The 13,059-nt window shown below is 61.4% G+C and overlaps 1 protein-coding gene across 2 annotated transcripts in view; it reads right to left on the reverse strand.

Moving 5' to 3' along the window:
* Nucleotides 1-11,287: 11,287 nt before the first annotated feature.
* SLC9A1 (solute carrier family 9 member A1) overlaps nucleotides 11,288-13,059 on the reverse strand; it is a 56,404-nt gene continuing 54,632 nt past the window's right edge. For both annotated transcript variants that reach the window (XM_019512495.1, XM_019512494.1), the window contains exon 14: nucleotides 11,288-13,022. The gene's annotated coding sequence lies outside the window, so the exon portion shown is untranslated. The remainder of the gene's footprint in view (nucleotides 13,023-13,059) is intronic.

Raw genomic sequence — 13,059 nt, forward strand, 5'->3', positions numbered from 1 at the left:
ATCCTATGGTGATACCCTTCATCGCTTTCTGCAACGTTTCCTGCCGATCTGTAGCTCTAGCAATCACTGCCCAGCTAGGTTTGTTTTACTCAGATTGGTCTGAGCAACGCCCAGCTTTAGATCCTGCACTTCTCTCAAAGTCTTTAGAACACACATTTCCAGGTCAAAAATCTCTCCCTTATTTGTATTCAGCTCCACATGCCTTAGGTCTTTTCCTGCAGTGCTATGGATTTTAAATCATGTCTATGTGGTCAGAGCACAGTTTTCCCTCGATAAACCTCATTTTACACCGCATAGCTTTGCTTATTTGACACATTAATTGTGGGTCTTCTGGTGCTGTGGCTGTCCCATGCAAACTGCAGGTCACTCTTCAGGCCCAGATCAGGAGTCGTAGTTAAGGCTCCTATGCCCGTGCGTTAACAGACTATTGCACGTGCCAAGTGTTTCAGAGCCAGCTCCGGTCAAAGGTGAGGTGAACGCCTCCCATCTCGCTGGCATGCCCTGCTTGCCGATCCTGTGAAGCGCTCTTTGAGCTCCTTCTGCTTCTCCTCGGTCGTCTACAGTTGCAGGCTCAGCTCTTCTCGAGCGTGTCACTGCTCCTTTCCCCCACGCAGAGCGATTGCTTTGCCAGTTCTGCTGATCCCCGGCACAACCCGGTGTTCAGGAAACACATGAGAAGCAAAGTGCCGGACACACGTCTGCTTCGTCCCAACCAGCGCCTCGTTGCCTAGCGCGAGCCTCTTTAGCAGGGGAACCTCGGGGGGACCGATGCAGGCAGCATCGGTCCCCTCCACAAAACAGCTGCAAGGTCTGGCTTCAGCTGAGTGATCAAACCACTGGCTGCACGGGAGTGAGCTTCAATCTGAGACCCTAGGTATCCCCCCGGGAGGAGCTGAGACCTGCTCTGGCGGACAGCAGCTAGAGCCCAACTCAGCACCCACCCCAGAGTCACCTCCTCTGCCTCCAGCCTGGCGGGGAGCAGCTGGGGGGGATTTAGCTCCAGGGCCACCACTCCTCACCCCCTCAGCAGCCTCCCAAGGATGCTCTGCCGGGGCCACTAGAGCCCAGGAAGCTGCTTGGAGCGAATATCACAAATGTGGCTAAGGGGGAATGGCATTTATGGAGCAGTTAATGATTAGTTTGTTTTTCCAGCATTACCTTAAGCCAAATGAATGAGTAGTGGGCCTGTTTGCTTATAAAGGCAGCCAGCAAGTGGAGTCTGCCAGGTAAATATTTGATGGGGAGGTTTAATTACTAATCTCTACCCTTTTGTCTCAGCAACACTTGCTGATTAGGCAGCACATTCAAGGCTGGTTCACCTTGAAAATGCGTTGCAGTGGCTTTGAACCAGCCACCTGCCCCGTTACCCCCTCGGCGTTGGGCCGGAGGAGCCCTGTCTGCACACTCGTGCCGGGGGGGGGACAGGTGCTCAGTGTCCCTAGTGACGGGGCCCTTGTGCCACCCCCTTTCACCTGCCCTGTGCAAGCACCACTGCTTGCACCCTCTTCCTCTCCTGCCCTGGCCATGCCCCTTCCCCCCTTTCCCCTCCACGATGAACCAGCTCCCACTCAGGCCCTTGCAACGGGATCACACATCCCAAAAGGAGGTGGAGACCCCTGCTGCGCTGTAGCCTCGGCTCCCTGGGCCAAATCCTGCCGCCCTTCCTCCTGCCTGCGAGGCTCCCCTCCCATCCTAAGCAAAGTCAAGAGGGACAGAGGTTGCCAGAGGGGTCCGCAGCAGGCTGGGGCAGGGGCTGGCAGTGCCAACGTGGTCCAGAACAGCTCTGCTCTCCTTCCTGCCCGGATGCCACCGGTGCGTGCCCCCTATAGCCTTTCCATCAGAGCGGGGTGGCTCCGAGGGTCCCAGAGACAATCTGGTGGGCGAGGGGTGCTCCTCAGGGGCAGGCAGGGCTCACAGCTGGAAGACCTGCCACTTGCAGGTGACTCCTGTGACGCAGGCAGAAGAGCAGAGCGGAGCAGCTAAGCCCGGGTTCGTTGTCTCCTCCGTGCCGAGGGTGGCAGGGAGGAGCAGAGGCCCGCTAGCCCTTTTCCCTGTTCCCAGCTGGCGGCCTGCCGAAGCTCCTGTCAGCGTCACCGCACCAGGTGCAGAGCTGGAGCTGCCTGGCCGGTCCAATTTTCGGACGTGCCACCGTACAGAAACAGGCCACCGCCATCCCCGCAACCCCGCAGATGCCGGAGGAGCCGAGATGCTGCAGTGGATGCGGGTCACGGTAGACAGACAGAGCCACCAGCTGCCCAGGGCCGTGGGAGATCATGCTTAGTGGGACCGACCGACAGGCATCTTCCAGGAGTGGAGATGATCAGCACGTCGGCAAAACCCAACCCCTTGGACGAGCTGCCGGTCCGAGAGCATAGCCCGGTGGAGAGCGCGCGTTAGATTCGCCCTGCCCCTCCCAGCCTGGCCCCTGCCTGCTCCGCTGCACTTGTGAGTCTGCTGCGGCCCCAGCAGGGAAACCTTGGCTTTTTAGCTCAAACGCTGGAGACGTGGGCCTGCAGCCCGGTTCGCTCCCTGGTGCTGGCCGAGACGGCGGCTGGGAGTGGAAGCCAGCCCGCTTGGCTCGGGCCCTCCACAGTTCCTAGTGCAATGCCATTGCCATCCCTCCGTAGCCAGGCTGGCAACGATGCTGGGGGAGCCGGAGGCCGAGTGGCACGAGGACAAGCCAGAGGGGCTTATCCAGGGAGGCGTGTGCTGGAGCAGCAACCCCCTGACACCGGGGCCGTGTCACCCATTCTCACCGTCTCTCCAGACTTCTTGTATTTCTTGTGCTTCTGCTCTTCAGTCCCCAGCTGCTGGGGCCTCGGGACACAGCTTTCCTTGGACAACTAGGAAAAGTCCAAAATGGTGAAACCAGAGCACGGTAAAGGCCAACAACAGGGGAGCCCAAAGCTTACGGCAAGAAACTCTTGTGATTCGATGCCAATGCTGTACCAGGGGGTCCCGATCTCTGCGCTGTGAACCCCCGGGTTTGGCCATCCAGAGCTACGCGGGTGCAGAGAGGCGACAGCCTCAGCTCAGGGCTTTGCCAGTGACTTGGATGCTGATGGCATTGTCCTTCCCCGCCTCCCCCTGCTGCAATTGCCAAACGCAGGGATTCAAAATTTGTGAGCCTGGATTTGCACTCGGACGCTCGCTCCCAGGTTCCTGCCCGTGGCTGCCACGGACTGACTGCAGCAGAAGCAGGAGTCTGCCCCTGGGCCGGAGCTGGTAACATGGGGCAGTCCCAACAAAGCCCTTTCCTAAGTGCGAAACACGAAGCCTTGCAACCAGCTCCGAGCGTCATTAAATCAACACGCAGAGAGCCGCTGTGCTGCCGTGGGGATCGCAGTGTCTGCCTTTATGCACCTGGGTATTGCTACGGATTAAGTATCGCTTCTGGGCCTCTCGTGGGCTCAGATCGAGTGGAGGAAGGATCCAAAGTCCCGGACTTGAGAGTCTGGGATGGATGATGCTTGCCTGGAGTATCTGGGGGCATCTGAACCCCAAGACGCTGGGCTTGGGCCTGCACATAGGATGCCTGCCACTGGATTTGGGAGCATCTTAAGTCCCAGGGTGCGAGGCTGGGACGGAGGATGCTCGCCGGTTGTTGCGCTGTACATGATGTTTAGAACGACTGAGTTCTGCCCGCTCGGTCGATGGGGGTTTTGGGATGACTGAGTTGCGCTCAGCCGATAGGATCTGGAACAGATTTAGCTCATTTGACCTGGAACATGAAATCTAGTCTAGATGGATAAATATGCTTGTGCATAAATGCATTGCTGAATCAGAGCAATCACTGGCGACACTGAAGCAGGTAAAAATGGCAGTGGTGGTAAAAACCAAGCCGTGTCCTCCAAGAGCTTCACAGTCTCTGCTTTCCCCCACAACTTCCTGGCATCCCAAGGGACACAAGGCTCCCTGCCCCCTGGACTCAAGGACGCTCGTAAGGTAGCACGGGGCAAGGCTGTGGCCCCGTCTGTCCAGTGGCAGGGACAGCGCACGCCAGCGCCTCTTGGCCAAGAGCCCTTCCCAGACCCTCCGGGCTTTTCGGTTTGTTGCCAAATGCAAATGCTTGGCTGCATTTTCCCCCTTTCACAGACTGAAAGGGCTCCTCAGAGGCCGTGCCCAGGGGCACGGTAGAGGACAGTGTCACCTTGGCGTGCAGCAGGAACAAGGTTTAATTGCCCCAGCTCAAACCCAGCAATTAGCACCAAAACAACAAGCCACGTATGTGGCTCAGGACAGATTCCTCCCCAGATCTCTGCTGTAAGGTGTCATTATGAAAATTGGGCTGCCTCCCCTACCCCTTGAAATGAGGATCCTGGGATGCAATTAGCTCCAGCTTGGGCAGGGAGGGGTTTACGACCTGTGGTTTACAGCTCAGAGTCAGCAACAGAACCCAGGAGCCCTGACTCCGCTCTCCAGCCTTCCCCGCCAAGGCCAACAACCGGCCAACCTGCCTGCGGCTGGAGCCTGGGCTTGTCTCAGCCCCTCCATCGGGCCACGCTCAGCCCAGCACCACTTTGCAATCCTCTGCCCTGGATGCCGCGCTCCTGGCTCCAAGTCACCAGAAGGTTGCTCCTCTCGAGGGAGGAACAGCACGGCTAGACCCTGTGGCCTCCACGGTGCTGCCCCAGCGTGGAGCGTGGTGGAGTCCCCCGTGCCAGAGCTGGGGTCCCCATTCAGGCAGCGGCCGCGGAAGAAGCCTGCATCCTGGAGCGCTGGTCTCAGGCTGCTCCAGCTCCTAGCGTGTCACGGATTTCCTCCACGTGTCTAAGAGAGCCACGGACAGGCACGTGTGTTCGTCCCGATGAGCGTGACGCACGGCTAAGGGAGCCTGTGCACCCACGCGAGTGTGCATGTAACACAGCGGGTCTGCGTGCGTGCTCGAGTGTCCCTGTGTACACACAACTGCACATGCATCCATACGTGTGCATGCACGTGCATGTACACACAACTGTGCACGTGCACACAAACACACGCATGTACACAGAAGCGCATGCATCCACACAACTGCGCATGCACATGTGTGCGCACGTATACGCAAGGTACACATGCAGCTGGGCATGCATGCGCACACCTGTGGGGGTGCGTGTGCTTCCACAAGTACGTGGATTGTAGACTGTGCCAGAGGTCCACGAGCCCAGGCCTTCTCCTCTTTAAGTCAGTCGCAAACCTCGGGCGGGACGAGCCGGCCCCGCACGGGTGCCCCGGGACGTGCCAGCCCGGGCCGCATCCCCGCAGCCATCCCAGGCCGCCCTGCGCCCGGCCGAGGGAACAGCCCCAGCCGTCTGCACACTCCTCTGTGTACCTCCCCATGGCAACTGATCCAGGCCACGGCAAACACGCAGGCTGCCTGGAAAGTCACACCCCTCCGCCTGCCGGCTGTTTGCCATGAGATTAGTGCCAAGACGGTGCAGTGACATAAGACACTTGCGTCACTCGGTGCCCTTCTTCTCCCCGCTCCCCTGTGCTCCGGGCCGGCGGCGCTCAGGGATGGCCCTGGAGCAGGGTGAACAGCCCGGCTGGGACCTGGCACCCAGTCAGCAAGACGTCCTGCACTGGAGGCTCCCAGGTCATGCAAGGACATGGCTCCCCCGCCGTCAGGGAGCAGCCGCAAGTCTTCCTGGAGCAGGGTCCCTGCTCAGAGCCCACCCAAGCACCCCAGAGCTGTGCCAGCCCCCAGGGTCCGGGGCCCAATTCCTGGCTTCCCCAGCTAAGCTGGCCGCCGTGTGCCCCTCGGACAGGCCTGCCTGACAGTGCTCTGCCTTGGCATCCCTCGCCTCCGCCGCCACGCACGGTCACGAGCGTCACACACGTGTGTTTCCAGTCACCTACACCCTGCAGCCCTACCAAGCATCCTCCAGGTGGGGAAACTGAGGCACGGCAAAAGGGCACTGCAAGGTCACCGAGGAAGTCAGTGGCAGAGCTGGGAATGGACCCCAAGGCCTCCAGGTGTCTGCTCCAACCCCACCTTGCAGCCATCACTATCTGGCCTCTCCTGGAGACTTGCCCGCAGCGCGTCTCCTCTGCCAGGTAGGTGGGGGACGCACCTCTGCCCTTTCTCGCAGGGGCACGATTCCCACTTCCTTTCGCACCGCCCATCTCACGCTGGAGCCCACCAGCTTCCTTCCCGTGCACTGCTGCCCAGGACAAATCCGTATCCCCCGGCCCCCACAGAGCATTCGGGACAGGACCCCGAACGGGAGACTTGAGACACCGAGTCCTACTTTCACCGCTCCGTGCCTCAGTTTCCCTTCCAGGCCTGCGTCAGGCTTGCCCATTCAGACCGCCGTCGCTTCACGGTAAGCACGAACGCACCCTGCGCTTGCGCAGCGCCCAGCCCAGAGGGGACCCCGCTTGTGGCCGGTGTCGACCAAGTAATCAAACGGGAGAGCGGCTGGGCATCCAACGACCTCTTTGCCGCAGACTTGCTTTGGCCCTTCCCTGCTCAGCAATGGATTTTCCATCCCCTGACGTTTGGCAGCTCTGCCTTTCTGGGAGAGAAGCGCTAGTCAAACAAGCTCGTCCGCTTAGCTGGACGGCGTTCAACGACGCGTGTTATCCAGGAAGCCAGACTCCGGGCTCAGACGGTCCCCCTGGCCCTGGAAGAATCCCCGAGCAGGGCGGGCAGGTCGGCCCTTGCTTGCAGCCCAGCACTGGTTTGGAAACCCCCGATGCACCCGGTTCTTTGAAATCCAAAGCAGCCTCCCAGACGCACTGCCTCCTCCCGGGGGTTTGGGAACCTCTGCAAACCCGGGCGCCAGGGAAAGGGGAAATGCTGGACTCTGGCACTGACCTCGCCTGGCTGGTCAGCGCCAGGCTATCACCCAGGCCAGGCCGTAGACGGGCAAAGCCGATGGCACCGAGCTCCTAGAACTGGGCAGACCGCGGTGCAGACGGCAACAGGTCCCTCATTTGTATTTCGCTGACCCTTTGTTACTGGCTCCATTAGGACGGGCTCTGGCCGCCAGCAGCATGGACGCTTTGCTTTACAGAGCGCTCGGGCTCACGCGCAGGGCATGCGTGCGGTCCAAGCCGGTCCAGAGAGTTCAAGTCCACCCGGTGCCCCGTGGCAGCACCCCCACGCTCCCCCATACGGTGATGGCTGCACCGGAGAGCACACGACAGGCAAAGCCAGCCACGAAAGGGCTCCCAGATGCCCAGCCTGGGCCTATACGCGGGCCCTGGGACATAGGTATGGGCAGGACACTGGATTTCCTGAGCAAGGGGGATGGTGCCCCAACTCCGCTCAGCAGAGGGGTGAGGAAGGTGGGCGGCCTTTCTCGAGCCCCATGTTTCTGCCCCGGGCAGGAGGATGCTTTTGGAGCTTAGCGTCAAATGCTGCAGGTTTCCCACCCTGTGCCAGCGCCGCGCCTCTCTCCTTCCCCTGCACGGGCCATCCTGCCCGCTCTCTCGCAAGCACCTGCCAGCTGTCCTGGCTACCCGCAAGCGCCGTCTCTCCGAGCCTTCCCCCAGCGGCCCCTGCCCGAGATCCCGACGGCACCCGGCCAAGCGCTTTGCTTCAGAGTCTGGCTGCGGGTAGAAAAAGCCAGCAAGCCGCCCGAGCCCTGGGTGCACGTTGTAAGCCCCGCGGCCGGGCAGCGGCTGGCCCTTTAAAGTGCAAGGGATGGAAAGAGTTCAGAAGTGCCAGGGAGTAATCTCAGCTTAGTGGGCGCAGAGCAAACAGCCCGGGCGAGGGACCGTGTGTGAGTTTCCACCGCACCAGGCCTGTGAGGAGCATTTCCATGGAGATTAAACCCGAGTGCCAGCGCAGCACAAACAAACCTGCTCACCTTGGAGGCCGGGGATCGTTTGGCACCGAGACAGACCGTGCCCCGGAGATGCAGACAGAAGGGCTGGCACGTACGGCAGAGCAGCTGCCCCGCTGCAGGGCGCACAGTGTCCCCGCGGTCTGCTCGGCCCGGGGCTGGGGCCCAGCTGTGCACCGCAGCCCCCGGTCCCTCACGGCGACAGGCCGAGCTGGAAGAGACAAGCTTCAGTTTCCCGTTTTGCCCCGGGCTGCCCGAGGTAGTGGGTCCTCACAAGTCCAGCACAGCTGAGGATGGGGCCAGCGCCCGCCTGGGAAAGGCTTGGACCTGCCACGAGCCACCTCCCCCCCAGCTTAGCGCGGGGCTTGGCATCCAGTCTCCCCCTGGAGCTGGCCACCCCGGCCCTGAGGAGCCCCCCCCCACACACACAGCTGGCATCTCGGTGGCCTCAGCTGCTGGATGCTGCAGGTCACCTCCGTGCTGGTGCCCGCAGTCCGCTCAGCCTCTCCTTGCGGGCAGGAGGTGCTCGGGGGGCAGCAGGAGGGAGAGGAGACTCCGTCCCATGAGAGGGAAGCAGTACGGGGCTCTGGACATGCGGGTACATGTGCACCACTCCAGCAGCTGGCCCAGAGGAGCCGGTCTCCGTGAGGCAGGAGTGCAGCGGGGCAGTGGGATGCATTTCCCTGCAAGATGCTCAGCATCTCTTAGCCGCAGCGGATGGGCTGCTCCTCTCGCCCCGTCTCGGGGTGGGCTCCCTGAGCCATGCACGTCCCTGGGCACCTGGCCAGGGCTCTGCCTGGCTCCCCTGGCCAGGGTGCAGGTGCAGGGCATGTGCATAGATGGCACATGGATGGCACAACCTCATCTCCGGCTCGGTGCTCCTGCCGGTGACACTACAGGCAGTCATGCTGGGATCAGATATGGAGCCCTTCTAGGAATCAGCCCTCCGGCCACTTGTCTCTCCTCTGTGCTTGTTTCTAATCAGGGGCAATAGAGGCAGGAAGCAGGGGGCAGATGGGCTGAAAGTCAAGGGCGGGGGGTTGTGCCGGCACGTCCCGGGGGAGCTAGGGGCACATGGCCCCAGAGCATCCCATGTCTGCATCTCCTGAAGCAGGGGTCATGACCCCAAATGGGGGGTCAGCACCTGAGGAGCAGGGTCACAAGCCCCAGGGAAATTCTGCGATAGGCTGGGCCAAGGCGGGTGGCTCACCAGAGGCACAGATCAGGAAACCCTGATGGAGGTGCTCGGGAGGTTCGGATGAGGGGGTGACCCTACGTAGCCCCCTAGACATACCTGGGAGCATCTCGGATGAGACGCGCCTTGGAGCAGGCTCTCGGGGAGGTCTCCCTTGTCTGTGCGTACAGCCCCGTGCACTTTGAGGCCCTGGGCTGGCACCCGGAGCCGTTCCAGTTCCCTGCAGTGGAGGCCCGTGGTGTGTGCACAGACAGATGCACGCTGGGGCGATGAGACTGGAAGGGGGTGGGGGGGGTCCGGGGGCCAGGAACTGATGGTTTATTTCAAGGAGCCATTCTGCCCCACGAGTGCCCCCCGGGGGGCAACAAACATGACACTTGGGGGTAACAAACGCGGACAGGGATAAAGATCCCTGGAACACACCTGCCAGGAAAGCCCTCGCACCCAGCCGCGTCCCGAGGCTGCAGCCTGTCGGGGTCAGCCCCCACCCGAGACCTCCTCCACCCCCGGGCTCAGACGGCAGCCGCCGCACACGGGGAAGCAGCCTCGTACAGCTAATTATCTTCATAAACACCTGGGTTCTGCATCCTTCCCGCGGCCCGTGCCAAACACGCCCTGTGGCTCCGGCTCGGCTGTTGGAGCCATTTGTGCCTGCAGCTCCACCAAGCCCTGGCGGGACAGCGTTGGAGCCAGGGAGCCAAGCAGGGACACAGTACCTCCCTCCTTGGTTGGGGGCCACCGGCTACAATGCTCCTCACCCCGAACCCCCCGGCAGAGACCACGTAGACGAAGCCGACTGCTCCCATGGGCCTGCGGCCAGGCCAGGGCTGGGTGACAGTGCATAGGGGGAACGAATGCAGGAGCACGTTGACACTGCTTGCCCGTTCTCTCCCTGCCTCGCGGAGCATCTCTTTAAGAGCCATTTGCACCCTGATCCATGACTGCTGCACATGTGCTCCCTGCCAGCAGCCCTCTGCCAGGGACGGCGCATGGCGGGGCTGGGAAGGGCCTTGACACTTGCTAGGAAGAGCGAGTTCCCATGGACCGGTGCCCGGGGCAGCCGACACTTCTGTGCAGTTCAGCCCCGTGGGAGGGTAATGACGTGCGCTGCTTCTCTGCGGGCAGCTGCCAGAACCGTGCCCCTTTGCAAAGGCCTCATGCAAGAGTCCTCAGCGCGCTCCTCTCTTCATTGCAGTCTCTGGCAAGCGCCGAGCTGGGGGCAGGACTCCTGATGCAAGGGTGGGGGGAGCCCCATTGTTTCACCCTGGGACTCAGTTTCCCCCTCCTGTAGCACAGAGATAAGTAGGACTGACCTGAGATGCCCCCGAGGCTTTGACCAACGAGCTCCCAAGCGGGCAGGGCTGGGGGAGGTACCTACCCCCATGATAGCTCCAGAAGAGACTTACAGCTGCCCCGGACCATTGCTCTGAGCTCTCTGGTACCAGCCCCTGCTTTATTATAAAGCGTGAGGCCAGGAGGCCTTAGACCTATGGGCCCAAGGCCAGGCAACAATGCAGGGGCAACCGATGTCAGCAACGCTGGTGCCAGAGGAGGGCAAACGGATCAGCGCGGTGCCATGGAGAGGATGTAGGATCCGGACTGAGCCTTGGGTGCTGTGTCTGGCTTCCCTCCTGTGTGCAAAACCCAAGACCTCTCTTCCTGCCTCGCCACCGCTGCCGTCTCCCAACCTCCCCTGGCTAGTTGGCTTGGGGTCAGAGACCACTTGGCACATGGGGACCCTGCCCTTGCTCAAGTGCTTTCGGGGCTGCTGACACAAATCATTCAGGGCCCAACCTGCCCAGTCTTCCCTGCAACTGCTGTCACCTCTTTCTGGCCACAGACCCAGCTCAGGCAGCCAGGACTGACCTAGGGCTGCCCCAGGACACGCGGAGGACAATACTTTTCACCCAGGGCCCAGACTGTGAGCAGCAGAGCTGGGCAGGGGCTTCAGCCGCTCAGGAGTGAGTCCCACGTTGGCTGTCATGAAGGCAGGGCTTGGGAAACTGCGGTACCTGGACCCTGACTAGCTTGGGGCTGGCCCTGCACAGCTCGGCTGCCCGCGAGGAGGGAGAGACCGGCGCGCCTGGTTCTCGGCTGTCCGGCTGCATCAATGCTGCTGGGGTGGTGAAGGACGCGCGCCCCGTTCCCAGCTGCAGACACCAGGCCCAGCCACCCAGACTGCACCTTCCCATAGACCAGGGGGACGAAGCGGCCTGCCATGGCCTGGCTGACAGTCCCAGTGCTCCGTCCGGTAGGTGACGGAGAGCAGCTCGTGCCCCAGTTGGGGGTGGAGGGGGGGGGTCCGAGGCCAACGAAAACTGGCTAAAAATTAACATTAATTTATTAGAATATTCATGAAAAAAGATTCTCTTTACATGTGTTTTTTATACAAGAGAGAATTTTCATTGCTTGATTATTCCTCCCGGAAACAGAGCATCATACACAGGCACACGCGCACATGGACAGCCAGGGGACCGCAGGCTCTCGGCCTCTGCTCGTGCCGGCAGCTGCAAAGAGCTCTGCGGTGAATAGAGATATTGCACGATTTGAGTTGGGGGCCGGGCTGCCCCCAGGCCCCTCTGCCCTGTCCCTGTGGACGGCTTGGGCTGCGACGGGCATGTGGGAGGGTGGCTATTCAGAGGGCAGGGTGGATTCGCACACAGAGCAGGCCTGGGCCCGGGCAGAGGCGCCAGGCAGGCTGACAACGTCACAGGCACGCACAGAGCGCTTGCGAAAGGCAGAGAGGCTCAGACGACGCTAGTCACGCAAGCAGACACTGCATGGCAGAAAGGCACAGCATGGGGCAGGGTGGGGGGCACTCTTCAGAGGAGGCCACAGGGGCAGGGAGGGTCCCTGAACCACGGGAGCAGCTGGCTAGGTGACGCACACCCTGTAGATCACGACAGAGCCTCCTGCCTGCACAGCCCTCCCCTCCACCCCCAGGCCTCCCCCATCCCGCACACAGGCACCCTGCGGAGCAGCCCCATGCAGGGTAGCCCATGGGATCCCTCCTAGCCCAGAGGACCTGGAGCCCGTCTTGGATTAAAAAGGGAGGGGGTGGGGGGCAGGAGGAGCAAAGCTTGGCAGCCCAAGAGAACAGCAAGTGCCGGAGATCCAGGTACCCCGTGCAAGAAGAGCGGACCTCGGGCGAGCCCAAGGCAGGGGGTAGGACGGAGTCTAGCAGGGGTGGGGAGCAGGGCCAAGGGCAGGAGGCAGCACTAGAGGTCTGAGTGTGATCAGGACGCCCAGAGGGGAAGGCTGGACAGCACAGTCACCATTGCAGTGAGAGCCTAAGGCCCCGATTCTGCTCCTCCTGAATTCAAACCTACCTCTTTTGGAGTTAAAGGCCATTAAAGCTTAGCATCGAGGACTGTGCAGTGCAGGACAAGGCGGGGGCAGTGCCACAGCAGGCAGGGTGCCAGGCTGGCCACCCCCAAGGCTCCCCCATGCCCACAAAGCCCCCGTTCAAGGAAAGATATGAAGTATGCAGTAAAAAGACAAAGCCAGAAGCAGTCCCAGCCTCTGCAATCTCCTCCCTGTGATATACAGTGACCCTCACAGCCGTCTTTGGTTAAGAAATGTTCGTGGATTTACCCGGTATGTGGAGATCCATCTGTGGGTGGGTGATTAAAAGAAGGTAGGGAGCATGAGTCCAGAGAAGTCCCCGCCCTGCCGTGACTATGCCGGGACAGGGCCCCAACGTGGCCCGCAGGGGCTGGGGTCCTGCAGCAGGGTCCCTGCTCACGCGCCTATCCCTACAGGGTCTGAGCAAGGACAAAGTGCACAGAGACCTCCAAAAGCCACAACAGAAGCAGAGCACCACCCCCTGGCTATGGCTATACTGCACCCGTTCCACCCCCAACCCCAGCAAGAGCCCCACACGCTGCATTCGCTCCAACACTGAACAAGGAGACACTTAAAAACCTGGCTGTCTGGGCGGGAGCTGGGTGGATGGAGGACCCCAACAGCACAGCACGACGATGCAGAGCTGAGCCAGGCCAGGGTGGAGGGATGTCCGGGTGCTGCTGAGGCTGCTGGAGGGTGGCAGCCTGGCGAACCTTGTTGCGGGGTTTCAGTCCCTGTGCTGGGGGCAGC

This window comes from Gavialis gangeticus, unplaced genomic scaffold (assembly GCF_001723915.1).
Source record: "Gavialis gangeticus isolate Ggan-Ray unplaced genomic scaffold, GavGan_comp1, whole genome shotgun sequence".
In the NCBI taxonomy this organism is placed as follows: domain Eukaryota; kingdom Metazoa; phylum Chordata; order Crocodylia; family Gavialidae; genus Gavialis; species Gavialis gangeticus.